This window comes from Python bivittatus, unplaced genomic scaffold, assembly GCF_059951505.1.
Source record: "Python bivittatus isolate LINGU-HERP-01145 unplaced genomic scaffold, Pbiv_v1 ctg000020_np1212, whole genome shotgun sequence".
NCBI classification, from domain to species: domain Eukaryota; kingdom Metazoa; phylum Chordata; class Lepidosauria; order Squamata; family Pythonidae; genus Python; species Python bivittatus.
The window spans coordinates 35965401-35971413 of NW_028277030.1; positions in this window are offsets into that span (position 1 = coordinate 35965401).

A 6013-nucleotide genomic window follows, 5' to 3' on the forward strand; every position below is an offset into this window, starting at 1 on the left:
AAGACATGCCAAATAACACCACCCTAACCTATTGGATAATGGCATTTTGCTATGTATATAAGAATCTGGTATACTCTCTTTAGTGGATGTGAGGGCGATCTGGCTGCGACATCTGTCACCCCATTGATCGCCAGGGTTGATTCGGCTGATCTGGCTGGCTAGGCGGGTGTCCCCTTCCTCCCTCACCGCTCCATGTGCGTCCCTCCCGAAGCTGCGCGCTCGGTGGAAGAGGACGACCATCCCAGATAGAAGGAGTGTACCGATCTTCGGTCAAGGGTATACGATAGCTGCGCTCCCCTGCTAGAACCTCCAAACAAGCTCAAGGTCCATTTGTAGGAGAACGTAGGGTAGTCAAGCTTCCAAGACTCCAGACACATCCAAGTGAGGCGCTGCACGTGGCAGTTTGCCATTCTTTTCGGCTTTCGCAGCTTGCTTGAAACTAGTTTAGCCTTTATTCCTGAACGCTGACGCTGACTAAAGCTAGATACACACAGAATTACCAGCAACCATTGGCCATGGCTGAGTGGATCTGGGTCAGATCTCCTCAGTCCTACTTTAATCATTCCACTACATCTCTCCCCTTCTTCTTTCCTATTATGATCATCCTCTCAGAGGAAGAGAGGGCACTAGAATATCAACCATACCTTCTCGATAGAAAGGCACCTTTCCCCCCTTCAAAATAATTAACTATAATTTGGGCTGGGGAGAATGGCTTTAATCTAAAAAGTGCTGTGTAAATGTGCAGAGGTGCAAATGGCTGCAAATATTTATTTTCTTTTATTGTCCATCAAATCCAAAGACTCCACTATCACTACAGTATTGTCACTGCCTAGAACTGATAAAAAGCACAAATATTTGCAGATTAGCAGCTGTTTGCAAGGCAGAATGTACATTTGGTATTGCCTAAATACAACCCCTCTTTCTCTCTTGCTCCCTACTTACCTTTTCCCTTTGCCCCTTCACCACCCAGTTTCATTCCCGCCTTTCCCTTTTCTTCCCTTCCCAATGCAGCTGTCCTTTCCTGTTGCTCCATCTCCACCCGGTTTCCCTTTTCTTCTTTGCTGTTTCTATTAGGAGGGAAGATAGTGCGTGTCTTCTGTGTGACAGAAAGGCCCCCGTTCCCCACCAGATCAGCCTCAGGTTGCCTAAAGCCAGCCAGCACTGATTCTTTAGATTTTTTCCCCCTTCCCAATAAAAGTGTCATATACACATACACCTGGCCAAAGTCACACTTTATTTCCATTGGGTAAATAGTACCTGAGCGGTGTTGGAGAGAAGCGGCATAGAAAACGAAATAACAAGTGAAACAAATAAGATAGTAATTATTAAGTCAATTAATATTTTAACAACAATGTATGGGCACTGAACAGTTACCTGGTGACAGTAACTCGTGCCCTGATCACAACCCACTTGGACTACTGTCATGCTGTCCATGCGGGACTGCCTTCGGAGATGACCCAGAAGATACCGCTGGTGCACAGTGCAGCAGCCAGACTCCTGATGGGCATATCCTGCCAGCACAGAATAGCGCCAGTCCTGAAGTCCCTGCATCGGTTGCCAGGATGCTTCCAGGCCAATGTAAAGTGCTGATCACTCAGTGAAAGCCTAAGGAAGATTCCTTGCTTGGTGAACAAGTCAGTGAACCTTCATATTATCACTGCTTTGAATCGTTAGTGCGTAAGGAGCAAACAGCTTCTTTTTAACATAGTTGCGTTTTCAGAGCACAACGTGTGCTGTAATATTATCATTAATTTTAACTGAAATAACTATAAAATAATAAGTGACAGCTCACTGGAGCTGAAGCAGTGCTTGTCACCCTGAATCCAAGCTAAAAAAAAATAACACACATCCAAATAATTAGGTACCTAGTGCAAAATGTTCCTTTACTCTATTTTAGCTCCTTTATGTATGTGTGTGTTATATATTATTATTATTATTATTATTATTATTATTATTATTAAAAGTTTTAAAGACAACATAAAAACTAACACAAATACAGTATAAAGAAAAAAAAGAAAAAAAGAAGGAAGAAAAGAACATAGATAAAAGTGCAGAAAGAAAGATAAAAATAGAAATAAGACGCTTCTGATTACCTTTGCAGCAAATATAAGTAAATTACAAAGTTATCTCTTACTCTGCGATTACAAAAAAGCTCACTTTTTTCTCTTATCCAATACAGGTAGTCCCTAGTTTAAGAACGAGTTCCGTTCCCAAGGTCTGTCCTTAAGGTGAATTTGTATGTAAGCCGGAACAGTATTGTTGTCTAATACTGTATAAGTAGTATTGGGTAATGAACTCCAACTGTTATGTATTTAACTTGAATCATTTTGTATTTAACTCAGATTTTGCTACAATAGGCTCCGTTCTTAACTATGGGTTGTCTGTAACCTGGGCATTCTTAACCAGGGGGACTAACTGTTCTGTTTTAGTTCCTAAGTCCAAATGGTTCAGAAGCTACTCCAGTTCCCGACTCAAAGAAATGCTCTGCTGAGATGCTAAGTTCCTTTTGCCTTGGCATGGTCATCTGGAGACCGGATGCTTTGCCTTCTTCCGTGCTTTCCTCTCTTGGGGATGCTTTCTGTTGCATCTCACCAAACTTACTTCAAACCAACAGTAGGAATAAGCTGTCTTAAGAATCAGGTCCCAAACCTGTGTCCATAGGAAAAGAATTTTTATAAATAAAAGATGTGTTGAATAATTTAAATGTTGGAACAATATAACATAAAAACATGCTGCCTTAGAGTTAATGAAATAGAAATCATTCTGTACTAGATATAAGTATGATTGCATTTCCAAAATCAGTTATACAGTGATCACACATCCTTTATTATAAAGGATAGTCCTTTATTTCTGAAAGCTGTCCTTTAGATTTAATTATTTATTTTCTTGGTTTTGCTCTTGAAATTTCCTTTGTAAAGCAACGTTATAGACATAAACCATTTTTTTTTATCCTTATGAACAAACCTCTTCCAGATTTGTCCCTTTTTAAGGTTTGTCCTTTATTTTTTCCAAGAAAATATGGTCACCATAGTTATAGGTTTTCACACTGGGATGTAAATTCAATAGTTGTTTTTAAATTTTAAAAATCTATACCTCAAAGAAAAAAAATCCGTACAAGTTAGAAGCAAGCCAACTAGCTCTAAATTCTCATTCTGTTAGCAATATTTAAGTCTCTGGCTTATATTTGCAAGACTTGTATTCTTCATATTTTATAACCATGATGGATCAGGAACTTGTTATTCAGTGTGTGTATCTGTAAGCTTCAAATATACATTCTATTTGCATTAAGATATTTTGCATTTTACAAATAGAAAGCAAATTATTATAAATCCAAATCATCTTCAAATGTTAAAAACCGTATTTTATTAAAAGGGTCGTAATTCAAGCCAAGTAAAATTGGTTGATATTTCCTGCAAAGGGGTTGTATTTTAGTCACAATGACCTAATTGGTTTTTAAACCCTCTGTTTAAATTTAAATGCAGGTTATCAGTTTTCCACGCAAATGAAAGGGTCACATACCTTTTAAAAATTGACTGATAAGAAAGTGTTTGAATTAATCAGGCTTCTGTGTACGTCAAATGTTGGATGGTGGATATTAGTTCTTCATGCATTTTGAAAACTAGTTAAATAAACTATTTATGTTAATTAGCAAAACACTGAGAAACAGCAAAATAATTGAAATTTAAATGCTCTAAATTAATGTTATATACGCCAGAAGATATTTCTCATGAAAGTGCTAATGTCAGAAGATGTAATCATTCATGTTGGAGGTCAAAGAGGAACCATATGGTGCCCCTGAGATGGTGCAACCCCTGTGTAGAATTTTACGGTGAGAGCTGGCCATACATATTGGAAAAGCATCGTCTTATAAATGTAGTCTGCCTCAGTGAAGCTGGAGGCCAAGATTCTCATAATATCTTTATTGAGATGATTAATTTACAAAGCCTTTTGTAAAAAAAAAAGGGGGATCTTCAAAATTAGTGAGGGATAAAGGGTCGCATTGCACCAGCATCAAATCATTCAATTGTTTGTGCTTAACCACTGAATATTTGTTGGAAGTTACGAAAAACTAAAAATATTGAACATTCTGCTCATCTTTCAACAGCCGTTAGAATTATGTGACATAAAAATATGTATAAAAAATCAGATTTATCCATGCCCAGGTAAATAACCTATATCATTTATTTGAGGCACTTGAACATATCAGGAATTTCAAGGATCACAATGGACCTAAGAAAACATTGGAGTTCAGCTTGTGGTAGCAGGCTTTTTTTGTCTGATGATGTTTCTTTTTGAATAAAGGGAAAGAGTTTGAGTGGAGGTTTCAGGGTGGTACAAATGTCTTAAGGAGCATTTTCCCATGTGCCCCATCTATCTGAGAAATCCAGCCTTTTCTTCTATCAGCTATATAATTTTCATTGGGACTGGGAGATGTTAATTCTGCATAACGGTTTGGTTTTGTATTTCATAGAAGTAAAACCATGGAAAATAGAAGGCTTTGGAGATTGTTTGTATGCACACAGATACATACATAGATGCATGCATATATACATTCAAATAATTTTTTTTTTTTTGGTTTAAAAAATGCCATGCGCAACCTCTTTCATTTAAACATATTCTACATTGTATACTACATTTTTTTTCCTATGCAGTGTTATTGAAAAAGGTCTCCTCCCTATTTAGAGTGACAACTTATTTTATTTATTTAGTTATATATCAAATTTGTCACTGCCCATCTCGTTGAAAAGACTCTGAGCAGTTTACAACTTAGCTTCTTTCACTGTGTTTCTTCTCCAAACTCTTGTCATTTCTCCTTAGCAGCTTGTTACACTTTAGATATACTTCTCATCCACTTTTCTGCTCCTTTGCAGAAAACTAGAAACTGTCAGTTTCATCCCTTGTTCAGTCAGAATACTTTACTTATGAAATGCCAACTATTGTGTGTTTTAAGTACCATGCACTTTGTAGAAGCCACTTCTATATTCCTAACATTTACTGCCTAAATTTTACCTTTCATTTTTGCCTGTCATTCTGTGATGCAACATGCCATGAACATGACTCTGTACCTGGAGCAGGGACCCTCTTTTGGTGATGGAGAGAGTTGGTGGTTGGCAGAAAGCCATCTAGTGATGTGGTGACCACAATTTTTCAGGAAGTAGTTTGATGGATTTAATAGTAGGAAGTTGTGTCATTTTTGCCTTTGCCTTAAGTGTCCAGACTTTTTTAAGCTTTAATTTCATCATTAACTCTTCTAGCAAGCACACTGGTTTTATTTCATATAGTATTTTTTATTGAATTATGTGTTGCTCTTGGGGTCCAGGTATTTTCAGCAAGTTCTCCAGCATTACAGTTCAATGGCACAGCTTCTTCTTCATTCAGTTTTTTGGATGATCAAGCTTCCATAGGCATGTCACAGCTTGGAAAACCATGGCCTTGACTGTATGTATCTTTGTTGTCAGTGTGATGTTTCTGAACTTTAATACTTTGTCAGAATCTGTCATTCTCTTTCTCCCAAGTAGCAGATCTCTCTAATTCACGGTTACAGTCACCACATCTATGACTTTTTGAGCTTAGAAAGATGAAAGTGTGTTACTACTTCAACTTCTTCCCCACCTATTTGCATTGGGTTGGCATTTTGTCATAATCTTAGGGGCGTTGTTTTTTAAAAAAATAATTTTCACCTTCAACAAAAGCTTCCTTAACTCTTCCTGCTTCCAGCCTTTTGCATATTTTAAATTTAATTCCAATTTTCATTTCTTCTAGTTCAGCATTTCTCATGACCATAAAAGCTCACAACTGACTCTTAACTAGAGTTAATTTTTGAGAGCTATCCCACTTGTAAAACTCACTTGTTTCAACTATGTAACTATAGTTGAACTATATAAATCTTTACATCATTTATTTCCGAAGAGCAAATAGATCAACTTCGAAAATACGTGATACATTTTTTCAATTATACAGCAAACAGAAGACTTCAGACAGTAATTAGGAAATAATAACTATATTAGTTAAT